At 45.8% G+C, this 16,840-nt stretch overlaps 1 protein-coding gene across 5 annotated transcripts in view; it reads right to left on the bottom strand.

Annotated features, from left to right (window-relative positions):
* The window catches only part of LOC148023184 (rhamnogalacturonate lyase B-like), a 240,983-nt gene that overhangs the window by 128,009 nt on the left and 96,134 nt on the right, over nt 1-16,840 (bottom strand). The gene's annotated exons all lie outside the window — the stretch shown is intronic.

Genomic DNA, 16,840 nt, shown 5'->3' with positions numbered 1-16,840 from the left:
GACGGGGGTGGAGGAAACCATAGCAGAAGCAGCGCGCTCGGAAGGCAACATTTCCTTCCTGCGCATATATGTACGCATGGAATCTTGTGAGGTAGAAGGCACGGTACTCTTCATGCTAGCAACAATCCTTTTGCCTTTTTTTGCACGTACTTCAACCCAATCAGTGACACGGGAATCCGGACCCGAAACCTGTTGTTTACCTTTGGCCAGAACTTGGGGCGGGTGGATAGTATCCCGCGACGGAGCATCACATACCATATCATCCATGGGCGGAGCAACATGGCCCGCATCTGAAATGTGTTGCTGCTCTGGGCATTCTGCCATAAAATGCCCCAACTGTCCACAAGAAAAGCAATGGCCTGCAAAATTGATCCATTTCAAACGAAAGTGTAACGGATGCATGCCAGAGCAATTGAGGCGTAGCCAAGCAGGCCTTTTCCTTGCAGTATCCCATAACATGCACAAGCGGTTGCTATTCACAGCCCTGAGACTGGGTGGGACCAGAACAGTGCCCACAGCGGCCATGGCATCCTTCAATAGCGGCCAATAAACAGCCGGACAATTTTCCACTTCTACCCACACAGGGCATTCACGTTGCAGGAGGCGCTGAAAATCTGCCATCGGGCGCCAGGGAACCACATGAACCAATCGACGATCAAAAAACAAAGGTAGTTTAGACAGGAGAGCAGCACGGTGCGTCTCAGTTTTTAAAAGGACCTCAAAAGAACCTCGGGACCCAACAAAAATCTCTTCAACACAGTCCCCTTGTAGCAGACTCTCCAGCCATTGGCGAATACGGGAAAGCAGCGGGATTCGACTAGTGAAGAAGAGTATCACAGCTCGATCGTAAAACACAGAGAAGGAGCGTAGGACAGTTTTTGGATCGACGGAAGCTTCCAGAACATCTTCAGGTGCAGAGTCAGAGAAGGGTTCCTGATTATGTTGAACATATTCGCCAAGCAGAGTGTTGGCAAATTCCAGCAAATGCTCCCAGTCCACCTCCTGAGATTCCACAGAATCCGAAGCAACCTGCGCATAGGAGCGATCTTGAATAACACCTATCTCTTCCGAGGTATGCTTGGTACGTTTACCCGCAGGCTGGATGTCAGGGCCCGGGGGCATCTCTTCAGTGCACGGAACCATATCCTCCGGTTCCTCAGCATCAGAATCTGGGCCAAGTGCTGCCACCGTTTGGTCAATGAAATCCAGATCCAAACCAGCCATCTTGTATGAGAAAAAACTGATCTCGAAGGAGGACTGACCACAGTGCAGATCACTGTTGGCTTCTCTCTCTCTCTCTCTCTCTCTCTCTCTCTCTCTCTCTCTCTCTCTCTCTCTCTCTCTCTCGCTCTCTCTACAGATAAGTGGGCAGGCTGTCCGGGACGCTGCCTCTCTGATGACAGTCAGGTTTAGGGTTTACAGGAGCTGGATGGCGTTCTTCAGGCCCTATGTGAAAACTCTCTGCACAGGTGCAGTAGCTGTGAACCGTCTTCTGGCTGTTGCAGTCGTTCAGTGAGACGCCACAGGAAGGAATGAGAGCAAACTGCAAGTCGACCAGTAGTATATTCAGGGACGGCAGGGGCAGGTCGCGTTTGACAGGCAGGGCAGGTGTGACTCTCCGCAGGACTGAAACGAGGAAGAAAGACTGTGCACAACCCCCCTCAGGCACTGTCGCTCCTGGTCTGTGACTGCCGCAGCCTGGTGCGAACGCAGATCCCACACGACTGCAGCACGGCTAGGGTTGTGCAGCGCGAGGACAGGCAGAACACGATGGCGCACTGGCGGGCACGGGCGTCGACGGCGAGTTCTGCGCCTCCACAGGAAGACGCCTGCGTGCAGAAGGACGCTCGCAGGCAGGACGCGACGAAACAGGCGATTTAGGTCTTCGGCGGACGGCGCAGACACAGCACGCTAACGACCGCCATCTCCACGCCCGCTCTTCTCTCTCTCTCTCTCTCTCTCTCTCTCTCTCTCTCTCTCTCTCTCTCTCTCTCTCGCGTTATCAGTAAATGTATTAACCATGAAAAGAATAGAAGATCACAAGATTACAAGATGCAGGATGGCTCTAGGACATCGAGCATAAACCAGATACAACTGGCTCAAGAGATACTCTCTAAGGCATCTTGATCAAAGTACAAAGGAACAAAATGGGCCAGAGGGGAGCTCAAGAAACTGCGGCGTGCCAAGGAAGCAAATCCTATCTAGGGAGAATATGCGCCAACTCAATCAAGGATGGCTCTAGGACATCGAGCATAAACCAGATACAACTGGCTCAAGAGATACTCTCTAAGGCATCTTGATCAAAGTACAAAGGAACAAAATGGGCCAGAGGGGAGCTCAAGAAACTGCGGCGTGCCAAGGAAGCAAATCCTATCTAGGGAGAATATGCGCCAACTCAATCAAGTCAAGTGCCCATTGAAAAGTCCTTTCGAGCGAACTAAATGATTCTGCACTCATGACGAAGCAACAAAGATGAATGCATTCCTCATAGTCCATATGTGCCGACAACCCCAAAAATGCAAGAAATGAAAGAGCATTTCCATATCGGCCTACAGTGGATCCACAAACTTGGGATGTCCAAAGACCCAGTCTTTGCAAAGCATTGATGGTCCAATTGGACCACTCGGGATCAAATGGCTGACAATAGTGACCAAACCTTCCATGCCACTGAGCAAGTAAGGAACCAATAGTTGGGGGTTGCTACAAATGTCTGACAAAAGAAACAACCACCATTGGAAATCCCTTGCTTGGAGAGTGCAAAGGCAAGAGGAAGAGCACCAATCAACATTCGTCAAATAAAGACCTTGGATCTGAAAGGCGTTTTGTCAAGCTAGCGTATCATTACCACAGATTTCCACCATGCTTGACCTTTATAAAGACCCCAGGTCAGTGCATCCAATGATTTATCCTACAAGATAGAAGCCACTTGGGCATACAAGCATGGTAGAGTATCGCCCAAGTCAAGGACCTCAAGAACTGCAAAAAATTCTTCACCTTTTTTAAGCCTTGTATATACTTGCATTAATGCTCCAATAATAAGCTTTGTAACTCTCATGTAGCCTATGCACTATAGCCTTTGCACACTTAGTGAGGCCTTATGATAGCCTCTAGCTTAATGTGGTTGATTTTTCCACATCTACACTTGGCAAGGTTCTACTCATGATAGCCTCTGTATACTCAGTGCTTTTTATGGTTGTGATTACGGGGGGGTGTTGAGAATTATGCAATCACACTCCTAAGCCAACCTCTTTGTATGGATCAGTAGGGCAAGGGACATGCAACCTAGGAGAAGCTGCCTATATCCCATAGGCATAGTGTGGGAAAGTGCTATCATCATGGAACTATAAAGCAATGTACTTGATTATCATTTGAATGCAATTCTATCCTTGCTCAAAGATCCGTGTTTCTCAACAACCTATAACATGTATGAGCACTACCAGAAAAGATCAATCCAAACTCTTTTTGAGATCCAATTAAATCAACATGACTTCTTTCTTAGAGTGCTTTGCATACTCAATGGCCAATATAACATTCAGTACATTCTGCAAAATATTCCAGCCCTTGATAAATCCATACTGATTGGGGTGCACAAGGGTAGGGGATCTCTCACACAGGAGATTGGACGATGACACAGATAGAGGAGGAGGTGAAGAGTCAAGTGGCAGACCACATCTCCCAATGGATGGGAGGAGGACTAGCACTCTTTTCCCAACAGTAGCTAGGTTGCATGATGGACATTAACTGGTGGGTTGGTGCCGAGGTCCCACATCTGAGTATCATCTTTGGAGCCCCTCCACAGTGGAGAGTATCGATGGATGTGATCGAGTGGCCCTTGGCACAAGCAGCCTGTTTCTACCAGTGTACAAAGTCATGCCTCTCAGCCTAGCTGATAGATGCATTGGCGGTACCACCTGGAGCATCTATCACTCCAATGGTCTGCACTCGAGGGCCACCATGGGGGAATGGAGTTCACCGTCCAAGCATGCAACAAAGAGTATCGGCATGCCCCATGGCTCTTCATCTTCATCAGCAGCTTCCACACCGAACAGGTGCCTGTTTGGTCAGTCAGGTTTTCCTATGAGTTTACATCTTGCAACCTGGAATGTGAATAGCCTCCACTACAGTGGGGCGTGTGGCTCCAGAAAGTTGATTGTTCGGCAAAAGTTGCAGTCTGCCCTCGCCACACGGATCGACATCTTACTTCTATAGGAGCACAAGCTCACCCCTGCCCAGGCCCATCGGGTAGGGAAGGTACTCCCAGGAAGTTCACACTTACTCAGAGTACACCATTGAAGCCCACGTCAAGAGTGGAGGCGTATGCACCTCTATTGGCCAGAGCCTCACTACCTATGTACATGACCATGGGACGATTGTGGCAAGGAGGGTTCTATGAATCAGATTGGATATTGGGGACTCATTCCTTGAATTCCTCAATGTCTATGCCCCTGGTGAGATTAGGGCATGGAGCAGGTTCTGGATGGAGATCGCAGCACGACTCCTAGAGATGGACTCTTGGATTGTTGGAGGAGACTTCAACAACCTGGAGGCCTTAGACGACTAGTAGGGCAAAGGCAGAAACTACCAGGGTATGGCTCGGGAGGAGCAAGAGGCATGGGAGGTCTTCCTCCTCGCAGTAGGAGCAGGTGATGCTTGGAGAGACCTAGCTTTCCAGAGGAGGGAGAGGTCGCTGGACTTCTCTTGGGGATACAGGTGGCTAGGCGGAATATTGCCGGAGCGGGTGGACAGGTTTCATGTGGGAGAGTGGGGATGCTCTCGCGAAGGCCAAGTAGGGCAATTGGCCGGCACCACTTTGTCTGATCATTGCCCGATTGTCTTGACACTTGATGCCCCAGCTTTAGCCTTGGGCACACGATCCTCTGTTGGATCCCTGACTCAGTCTATAGGAGGGACGAGGTAAAGAGGCAGATTGAGCAGCTCTGGACTAGCGAGTGGGACAGGAGGGACCCAATCATAGAGGAGGTTGCAAAGGTCCTAGCCGAGTTGAGCAGGATCTGCTAAGAGGCAACCCTACAGGCCAGGCAGCAGAGCTTACAAGAGGAGAAAGCACTCCGGCGAGACCTAGCAACCACGTAGAGACTACTCTAGGAGGTACCATGGGATCCCACTCTCCACGCACAAGAGATGTGCGCATGGGCAGCCCTTGCCAGCCTCGAAGACAGGCGCTTGGAGTTTTTTTTCCGCGCATTAGCAACCTTTTGGGCGCAGAAGGGGAACATGATGTGCAAGGAGTTTTTCCAAGTGCATCAGCCCCGCACCTGAAGAGAGCAGATACGCAACCTCCGAGATCAGTATGGGAGGATTCGCTCTAGCCCAGATGAGGTGATCGAGATTACTACTACTGACTACTACAGACACCTTTTCCAACAGGAGACAATCTCAGCTAGAGGACAGCACTGTAGACAGTAAGTTTGGGACCACATTCCATCCTTCGTTACAAAGGAGATGGGATGCTCTCTCCTAGACCCCTTCACAAAGAAGGAATTAGAGAAGGCTTTCCAAGCACAAGACAGGCAGAAATGCCTAGGAGAGGACGGTCTTTCTAAGGCCGCCTTTACTACCTAGTGGGAGGTGGTGAAGGATTCCCTATTATTGGCCTTTCAGGAGATTTTGAGCTCATGACGCATGCCAGGGTTTCTTATCAACAAGTCTTGTTAGTCTCCTCCCCAAAGGGGGAGACCAATTGGAGCTATCCCAATGGAGACCAATCACCCTATTGTTAGTGGCCTGTAAGGCACTCGCCAAGATGATCGGTAGGCGACTCTACCCCATGCTTCCAGACATCATTCATGATACACAGATAGGTTTTCTCCAGGATAGGAGTATCCTAGACAATGTCTTCACCTTCTTTGAGGCAGCTGATTGGGCCCAGCACAGTGGTTAGGGATTGGTTGTACTTCTCCTGGACTTCGAGAAAGCCTATGACAAGGTTGACTAGGACTTCTTAAAGGGCAATATGGTGAGGTTGGGCTTCCCCCAAGCATGAATCTGTGGGGTCTTTGCACTTTACAGATCGGCTACCAGCAGGGTTCTTATAAGTGGCAGAAGGGGGGAGGAGTTTCAGCTGGAGAGATCGGTGCGGCAGGACTGTCCTTTGGCCCTATATCTGTTCCTACTCTTTGCAGAGGCGATGTCTTACTTCCTTAGGTCAAGTGTGAGCAAGCTACGTGGCCTTCGATTTTCGGTGAGAGAGGAGACGGAGGTGTTAGATTCAAAGTCTGCAGATGATACCGCACTTTATATAAAGGACGAAAACCTGATGCCGGAGAGAGTGAGACTAGCTCTCGAAGTGTTTTGCACTGCAGCAAGAGAGAATATCAACTGGCGAAAGTCGGTTGGTTTCCTTACGGACCTAGACTCTAGCATAGAGCGGGGCATCCACTTGGGATTTAGATGGGTGTGTAGAGGGCAAACCGTCCGATACCTAGGGTTCCAGGTGGGACTCGACATCACTCCTACCTAGCAGTTTCTTCTAGTTCTGGACTCTATCAGGCGGAACTTGATCTACTAGACTACTGCCCGCCTTTCTTGAGCGGGCCGAGCCCTAGTGGTCAACCAGGTCCTCCTAGTGACGGCTTAGTACATCGCCTCGTGTTGGTGCTTTTCCTCGTCTTGTGTAGTTCAACTTCGCCACCTAGTGCGGAATTTTCTCTAGGCCAAGTCAGACGGTTCCAGGGATTCTCGGGCCAAGATGGCATGGACAACCATTATCCGACATGGGTCTGAGGGAGGGCTTGGGATCATAGACACAGAGTTCCAGAGCCTAGCCCTTTTGGGCAAGCTAGTAGTCCGCGGGCTCACACCAAGATGGCAGACTTGGAAGGTCTTACTGTAGGAGGGTCTCCAAGAGTGCAGACCGAGGCTTGGTGGTGACTAGTGGCCATCCTTGAGATGGATAGGAGGAGATAGACCGCCAACCGGTGATCTGGAACCCCCATGCCTCCAGAGATCGGGATGATGGGATACAGATTGGCGAGCATCCCCACATCTAGTGGGCTAGTTGGGAGGCTGGCCCTACTCGTACCATCAGGACATGGCGAGAGGTGTTGCAACAAGCATCAGGTTGTTCGAGAGGAGTTGAGCTAAGGAGAAGGGAAATTGATGCAACGATACCTCAGGAGTGGCTTGATCCCTTAATACGAGAGTCGATAGAGCCTGGCGAGGTATGGGCTGCTAGATTTTAACCAACAGGTATCCCCCTATAGGTGACAGGTTACCAAAAATACAATGATCACAATGGTCAAAATCAGCATACCTCAAGTACGACAAATAACCCAAACAAAAAAGCACTTTCATTCTAGTTTGGCTCATAAGCCCAACAGGTATCCCCCTATAGGTGACAGGTTACAAAAAATACAATGATCACAATGGTCAAAATCAGCATACCTCAAACACGACAAATAACCCAAACAAGAAAGCACTTTCATTCTAGTTTGGCTCATAAGTCCCAACCAACTATGCCACAAAGACACACTTGGGTGCTTGGTTATGGCGACAACATGATCACACACACTAGATACATGTAATGAATACACAATATTACTTTTAGAGCCTTTAGCAACAATCCTAGAGTCCTTACATTTCTTCCATTTGCTATCCCCAAAAGTGTTGTGATAGCCTTTGTCATCTAGCTGCCCTATGCTTGTCAAGCTCTTCTTAAGCTAGGATACATGCCTCACATTATGCAAAGTGAACACTAAACCATGCTAAAATGCCAATTGTACATTACCAATTCCTACAATGTCACATGCATAGTTGTCCCCCAAGTGGACAACACCATATCTACCACCACTATAGTCAAAGAGTCACTTACCGTGTGCTATTACATGGAACGAAACACCCGAATCAAGAATCCAACAGTGCATGTCATCATCAAAATCTGCAATCAATGATTGTACACTAAAAGAAGCAAAGAGTACATCACTACCACTATCACTCTTGTGACTGACTACATTGACTTTCTCTATTGTCACACTACTCTTCTTTGCATGTTGGCTATCCTTTTTCTCATCTTTGTTATCATCAATTTTTTTACTTTTGTCCTTTTTTTTCTTCCACTTAAAGCAATCCAGCTTTAGGTGCCCTTTCTTGCCACAATGATGGCACTCCACATTTTTACCACCACGAGACTTATTGTGTGCTTTGTTGTCAAAGTTGCCCTTTTGCTGGGATCTAGCTCTAGTACGCATTGCATTGGAAGACTTATTTGTTGACATATTTTGCCTATTGATCTCCTCCATGAGTAAAGAGCTCTCCACATCTGAATATAGCAACATAGCAGTAAAATTACTCATTGTTGTCCTAAAAGTATCCCAACTTTCAAGCAAAGTGAATAACAAAAAAGTTTCCTTGAACTCCAAAGCAATCAGCTGGCTGAAAATAGAGTTAAACTCATTCAAATGTACAGACATGGCTGTACCTTCCTTCATATGAAGGTCCATCAAAATTTTCAACTAATAAACCTTGTTGGCTGCAGTTTTTTGAGCATATAACTCCTCAAGTTGTTGCCACATATCACAAGCGAATTTCAATTTCTCGATATTGAAGAGCAAAGTGTTTGACACTAAAGGCTCTATGATAGAGTATGCAAGCTCATCTAGCTCACCCCACTCATCTGGATCCATGGTTACTGGTTTTACCCCTTTTGTCTTTACGGGCTTCACTTGTTTCTTCTACACCAAGACATCATAGCATTGCTTCTACCATATAGCAAAGTTGTGTGCACCAAGGTACTAAGCAAGTACCAATCAGCAATGAAAAGTCAAGTAATTGAAGAAATTTCAACCCTGCAAATCAATTTTCAGAGGTATAAAATGTATGCTAAAGCATACCACAAGCAACTGCAGCTATGTCATATGCTAATACATTAATTTCATGAGAAAACCCCAAAATTTAGCTGCAATTTCTGCTCCAAATGCATCCACGGGCACAAATTTGACTGCCATGGTCAAAAGCCCAAAAATATATCTGCTCAAACTGCTCAAAGTACATCAAACATAACACCCGATGGATTGCACAAGCCAATTTTGCCAAAATTTCACAAATTTTGCAAAAGCCACAAATTTATCTAGGGTCCAATGTGCTCAATTTTCTTAGAAATTACACTACAAGTCCATACCAATACCAAATTTTGCAAATTTTGCAAAAGCCCCAAATTGTACAAGGTCCAATGTGTCAAAAGTTCAAGGAATTGTACTTGTCCCAATGTAATTTCTGCAATTATGTGAGAAGCCCCAAATTCTAAGACCCAAGAGTGTGCAAAATTCCACAAATTTTACTTGACTGAGTAAAATCTTCAAGCATACACCAAAATCCCCAAATTCTAGGAGTAAATACATACCAAATCTCTAATATTTGTTAAGTTGTGCTTATACACACGTGACAAATAGTAGAGTACCAAAAAATGATAATATCTTCTTTTTTCTTTAAAGACCTCTCAGCAGATCGAGTAGCACACAACCTGTGTTGACCTGTCGACAGCTACTAGTCAACTATCTGCCACTCACCAACTACCTACATCTATCTTGCCTACGTGTCGCCTACCTACATCGCTTGCTGAAGCTTGACATGAAGACGATTACGATCTGCTCCTATCTTTGACCTGCCACCTGTGCCAACACGTGTGCGGCCTGTAACTTGCGTGGCCTACAACCTACACAAAACTTGGAAGGCAAGCAACCATCAGCTTTGCATGGAACTCAGGAGGCGAGCAACCTTCAGCTTTCATACCAATTTGTGGTGGCCTACGCACAATGAAGGTTCGATATTTAGCAATGGCAATGGAGAGAGAGAGAGAGAGAGAGAGAGAGAGAGAGAGAGAGAGTGTGTGTGTGTGTGTGTACCCTGCCTGCGAACAGTCTTCATCCTGTGCTGCGTGCCCTTTTTCCCTGTGCTGCCCTGCTCTACGACAATGTAAGAGAGAGAGAGAACGAGCGTGAACGCCACTTCAGATAGCCTACTTAATAGCGAACTGTCAGTTCGCAGTTCCAAGACCTACACAGAGAGCCTGTAGCACATCCTGAGGGTTTTGCACAGAGTGAGAGAGAGAGAGAGAGGAACAATTTTGGGATCGGAATCTGCTTTTGCTATGGCAAGTCTGCAGGAATCTAATGGTATCGATATAGCCTTTCTCCATCAGCAGATCGGGCAAGGGAATGACAAAGACTTGGCTGACTCAGATGGTGATTCATTGGCAAACGAACCCGCGCCGTTGCTAGATAGTGAAGAGATGGACAAACGTCATAGGATGTCGGTTGAAGAACCGGCCTTCGGCCCGAATTTGCCTCAGCCTAAGGTTCATGTTTCGTGTCCGCAACCTAATGGGTCTTTACAGTTCATGCTAGCCACTACCAATTATCTTATGTCGAATTATGTCCACTATAATGAGCATAAAGCTAACACATTACCAGAAGGGGATCGAGTAGTAGCAGTCATGGGAACCGACCTAGTCCTACAACAGATAGCTGCTTTCCATGAGAGAGCAACCATATTTTATTTTACCGGAAGGACTCCTTTGATCACCAGAATTCGTGCTTGGCTGCAGTCTATGCTTGTCAGTTCTGAACAGTGCCTAGATGATGCTTCAGGGCGTCCACAAGTTCCCCTGGTTGAAGAGATTTATGATGGCCCGAAGGGATTCTTTGAGGTTCTTTTTTGTTCTGCGGAAGTACGGGCTCTTGTTATGCAATGCATTCCTTTGTTTATGGATGGGCAACTAGTTCATATGGTCCCTTGGAGGCCCATGGCTGAATTTCAAGACATTCTGAGACAGGCATGCCCAATTTGGGTAGAGGTGGTGGATTTTCCTGCGCATCTTTGGAGACTCCTCCCTATGATACTGAGAACCCTTGGTGAGGTTTTGGTGGAACCTCCGCTAGCTTCCCGCAACAGGAACAAGGCATGTATGCTATGGGATACAGGCAAATCTTGCCCGGCAAAAATTCGTTTTGAAGTTCCAGGCTTACAAACGTTGGTGTATGAGTTGAAATGGGGTACTTTTGCAAGACACTGTTTCAGATACAACCAGTTGGGCCATTTCGTTTCAGAATGCGACAAAAATACAAACGTAGTGTAGGGGCCTATGGATCAAGATATGGAAATGCAAGACCACCACCCTCAGCAAATGGTTCAACAAACACCACCTGATCCAAAGCAACTTCCCCAACAAGGTTGTGAGGAAGGCAAGAAGAATGACCCGCAAGAGGGTGGAGAGAGTCCTTCGACTATGGTTGGGCACAATTTGTCTCCTCGGGAGGATTCTTGGGTCACTGTGGTTCGCCGTAATACAAGGCAAGATCCTCGATTGAATCCTGTCCATCCTCCATTGCCCCCAATCACTCAGACCTTCCAACACAGAGGTGGGGGTTTTTATATGAAACCTCAATCTTTGTGTACTCCAACAGTGGAAGATAGAAAGACTTCTGATTCAGCATTGCAATTCGATGCTCGTGGAAGGCTTGTGCCCCCTCGGGACGTTTTTCGCTCCCAGTAATTGCAGTTTCCTTCCTAAGCTTCAATTGCAGGTTTGCAGAGGGCAGATCTTGTAGATGTTATACGTAGTAAAATGGAGAGATTCCAAGCTGCCAATGCTATTGATGTAAAAGGGAAAGGGAAAGTGTCGGTTCATTAGTTTTTCTTATTTTCTCATTGATCATGAAACTTGCTTTGTGGAATGTGAAAGGTATTTCTTCGGGCAGCAAGCAGTATCGGTTGTGGAAAGTTGTGCTTGCCGAAAATTGGGATGTTTTTTGTGTTGTGGAGCACAAACAACATTCTTTGGCTGGATCTTCTTATGTGTATAAGGATTATGCAGTATTTTTTAGTGGTCGCACTCCACATAAATTGGGAGTTATGTTGGCTGTCAAATCCTCCCTGCAACCAGCTTTGGTTTCTCAAGATACCCGCAGCCGATTTTTGATCCTGGAAATATGTTATGAGGAGGAGGTTTTGTGGATTGTAGGGATGTATGCTCCTTCTAATGCAAGGGATCGCCATCAGCTTTGGGATGACCTGCACTGCCTCGCCTTAGCTCATCAAGGATTTGTTATGGGTGATTTTAATGCTTGTGTTTTTGCAGATCACCTAACCTCTCCGCATTCGGATATGGATGGTCCTAAGCGACAGGCTTGGGATGCGCTTGCAACGGCATCCTTGAAACAGGATATGTGGTCCTAGATGTATCCATCACAAGCCAAATATACTTATCGATCTTTTCAGCATCCAAATACTTGGGCCACAGACTGGATAGGATCTACATCTGCCAAAGTGACTCCTTTCTTCCTACAGTCATTGATATGCAGGTGAAAAGACAACATGTTCTATCAGATCATTACCCTTTGGTCTTGGAAATGAGCCATAGGCCTATTCATACATTCAAGGCTCTCCTTGCCTATTTGCCTCTTCGGTTTAATCAATCTCTTTTGTAGCAAAATCAGTTTTTTGGAAGTTGTTTAGCACCTGATAGCTTCTTTTAGCTTGAAGGTTCTATCTAGAGGAATGGAAGCAAGGGCAATTTTTAGGGATAATGCACGAGCGTTATCCTGACAATATGGTATTCAGCATGCTTCCTCGTTTCGAGCTGAATTGCAACATTCTCAAGCTTTATTCGCTCATTTCTTGTCTTTCTGTGAGACTAGGGATTCTGATGATGACTTGCTCACAGCATGCTTCCTCGTTTCGAGCTGAATTGCAACATGCTCAAGCTTTATTCACTCATTTCTTGTCTTTCTGTGAGACTAGGGATTCTGATGATGACTTGCTCACTTGCATTGAATGGCTGAAAGGCAGGGTCCAATCTCTTCAGAAAGAGGAGTATGCAAAATACAAACTGTTAGCCAAAGCCGAAGCTTTACATGATAATGACTGTCAAACTCATCAATTTTTTGCTCGTCTGCATCAGAAATATGCCCGGGAAAATATTGTGCACTTAAAGGAAGGGCAAGGTGATATGGTGACTAATCCTGCCTCCATTATTCACATGACTGTTGACTTTTATACGGCCTTGTTGGGTCCGCAACAGATTCTTTTGGATGCTGTTCTCTCTGCTCGAATATAAATTTGTGATCTGGTTAGTAATCAGGTCAAACTAAAATGGGTGAATTTAATGGAGACCGATATTTCCGAAGAGGAAGTGGAAGAAGTGCTGTCTCACTTGCCTCGAAGGAAAAGTCCAGCTAGGATGGGCTTCCTAATGAGCTGTTTTCAGCCATATGCAACTGCTTAAGGACCCATTAACTCGATTCTGTCAGCAGGTGTGGAACTCGAGTATGATGCCTTCAGATTGGAAGATTGCAGTCATCAGATTGTTGCCCAAAGTTCCCTCTCCGACCTCTTTGAAACAATGGAGACCCATTTCAGTTATGGGATCATTATATAAAATCTTCTCCAAGATTATTGCCAACAGATTGTAGAAAGTATTTCCGCACCTTGTTCATCCATGTCAATATGGTTTCATTAAAGGTCGGAATATAATGCACAACATTTTGAATGTCCAGCTGGAAATCGATTATGCCAAAGCTTCTAGCTAGCATGTTGTTATGCTTCAATTGGATATTGAGGAGGCATTTGATCATGTTAGTTGGTCATTTTTACGGCAATTGATATCTACAATGGGTTTTGGGTCCCGTACGATTTCTCTAGTTGATACCGTCAGTCAGGATGTTGCGGCCCATATTGCTCTTAATGGAGGAATTATAGAGGAAATCACCTTAACTCGGTCTCTTCGGCAAGGCTGTCCACTCAGCCCCTTGCTGTTTGCTTTGGTAACTCACCCGATGCTCTCATTATTGGATAAGTTGGCAGCTCAAGGTGAGATAGTTGGCTTATCTCTTCTTGGCGGTGATCAGCTGGTGGGTCAATCTTTGGTAGATGATTCCTTTATGTTCCTCAAGGCAGATCATATTAATGTCAATTGGGAAATGGTGGCCTGGAACCTTTTTGCTTTGGCATCGGGTCTTCACATTAAAACTCAGAAATCCACTGTTCTCTCTTGTATGGAGAATGATCTACAAGCCTTGGGATGGAATGGAATTGTGATCCCGAGGGGCAATATAACCAGACACTTGGGATAGCCATTGGGGTGGAGGTTGCTCCCCGTGCCTTGTTGGATTGAATGACATCCTGAATTCATGGCAAGTTCATGTACTGGGAATCTTAGAGTTGGCGTGTATATGTTAGGCTAAAAGTGGCTCAATGCATTATGATCAGTATGATTTCGTTCATTCTACCATTGTTGCCTTGGACTAAGAAGCCCCTTTTGGATTTGGTCCAGCCTATCAAATTTATGCTGTGGAAAAATAAAGGCAATCGTTTGGGGCAGGTATGGATCTCCTGGCAGCATGTGACCACTCCAAAAAGGATGGGGGGTGCAGCTTTGTTGGATGTTAATTTGCATATGGCCGCTTTGAGGCTGTCCCTTTTGCAGAGTCTATGTATTCAGTGTCATCCTTGGTCAGATATTGTCAAATTCTTCATAGAAAAGACCGGCATCTCTCATGGAAGCACGGTTATTCATGCTTCCTGGTGGCATGCGCTTAATTCTACGAGGCCTATAAAGGTCTCCTAGTCTTTTCTCCTTTCTCATTTAATTGCTTCTCAGCAAGAGATGCTTAATTTTGCAATCTGGCGTCCTCCGGATATTTGTAAGAGGGAAGTTTCGCTGCAAGGAGAAATACTAGCTTCCTCAAGGTTGTTGGATTGGCCACAGAAATATTTGCAGCAAGACAAGTTTAATCGGATGGCTAGGTTAGGGTTGAAGACAGTCTATGATAGTGTTATTCCTGGGCAGCCCTCCCTTTATTCTTTTAGGCGTATTTGTCAGTACTTTAGGGTGCCTCGTGGATACAGGGACATTTGGTCATCAATACAAGATTGTCTTCAGAGATTCTCTCCTTTGCCTGCGTTACAGCCATTGCATCCATGGGATGACTTGAAGTTTATGCTTCCCGATGACTTTCAGAAAAGGTCAGCTAATCAGATATATCATCAGATGGTGGAAGCTAAAAGATGGGTCACGGGGAAGGTTAATAAGCTCTGGCATCTCAGGGATAGCAAAAAGAAGTGGCGAGAAAGATTTATCCAGCTTTGGAAGTCTAAGGTTCCGTATCAGGGTAAAGTGTTCATGTGGAGGCTGCTCATTGGGGGTCTTCCAATAGGAGAAGTGCTCCGTGCCCAAAAGATCTCTGCTGGGCATTGTGTTTTCTATACTACATGCGATGAGACATTGCTTCACCTCTTTGTTTCTTGCCCTGTTGCGTGACAGATCTGGAATTTCATTTCCCGTGTGTGGTTCTCAGTGACCTAACACCACATACCAGTTCGTTCGTGGATTATGGGAAATATGTCCTCTGTGCCCTCTTTGCCTTTAGATTATTCCTACCTATTCCATTTTCTTAGATGGACAGCCCTGTGGCATATATGGCGTACTTGCAATGCCTTTATTTTTTATTCAGCATCGGGCATCCATGGGCATGTGGCCCGTGTGCGTGGATTGGTGTTATGGCAAATCACTTCTATAATGTCAGCTGACCTGGTCCTTCCGGAAATTGCTGCTCACTGGCTCACAATTGTTCGCTCTACTCAAGCTGTTCTTTCTGTGTGATTTATTAGAATTGGTTATGTAATAAGTTGTTCTGGGAGCCTGCATGCCTCATGCAAAATTCTACAGAGACAGTGTGAGAGAGACTGAGTATGCTGACCTGATGGTCTGATGTAATAGAATGTAAGAGATACAGAGAGAATGTTGACCTGATGGTCTCATGTAAATATCTACTACTTAATTCAATTATCTTCACGAAAAAATGTGTGTGTGTGTGTGTGTGTGTGAATAGTGTGTGAGACGAGGGCTTCCTGCACACCTAGGAGACTGGTACCTTCTTCCACCTAGGATTCCTCACAAGATTTGGCATTGAACCCCTCAGAATGGTTATCATTAGCCTTGTAACTGACATCTTTTTTAGGTTAAGCTCATTGTTAGCAGTCTTCTTCTAAGTAAGGAGCCTATTGGTTAAGCTCATGGTTAGCGGTCTTCCTCCAAGCAAGAAGCCAGAAATTTTCGGAGGATGGAGAGATTCTATGTAGATTTAGCAACATTTCAAGAGATCATGGCATTTGGAGATATGCTGGAAAGGATGTTAGTGGGATTGATTCACCTCATCGCAAGGGGCAGCGGAGACAGACTGAAGATCAACCAGTGGAAACCAATCACTTTGCTTGGAACAGTATATAAAATCCTAGCCAAAATGGTCAGCCTCAAACTCTCTCTCTTGATGCCAGAGCTCATTCACCCTACACAAGCCATATTATGCTCACCATATTATGCTCACATTGGATGTTTGGATGGCCTGAAGGCCAAATGGAAGTATTTCAACATTAATATACGCTTATGCTCACATTACCATGACTAGACCCATACATACCCGGCCGCACAACCACCGAATGTGACTAGACCCATACATACCCCATACTTAGAAGTTAAAACGCGGCCTGTGTCTTTCAGCTTTGTACAAACCTATTCATGATGAGGTGTTATGCTGTACCCACACAAAACCCCCAGCAATTCAGTTCTTGTGCCATAAGATTGTGGGTCAATCCATCACTTCAGTCATACAATCAGATTGTGAGTCTGTCATCTCTTTGGGCCTTTTACAGTTATACATCATATTGCATTGCACATCTTCTCACTTCTATTATATAATATCTATATTCCACATGCATGAAAAAAAACTTGGCTATAGACCTTGATAGCATTGAAAATGAAACAGCACAGGTAAGCAGTTAAAAGTTGCAGAAATCTAGCAATCAGTCAGTTAACTCACTGTAATAA

Source organism: Lygodium microphyllum, chromosome 16 (genome assembly GCF_053477565.2).
Source record: "Lygodium microphyllum isolate KBCC chromosome 16, Lygodium_microphyllum_v1.1.10, whole genome shotgun sequence".
Taxonomy (NCBI): domain Eukaryota; kingdom Viridiplantae; phylum Streptophyta; class Polypodiopsida; order Schizaeales; family Lygodiaceae; genus Lygodium; species Lygodium microphyllum.
This window is presented reverse-complemented; position numbering and strand designations above follow the sequence as displayed.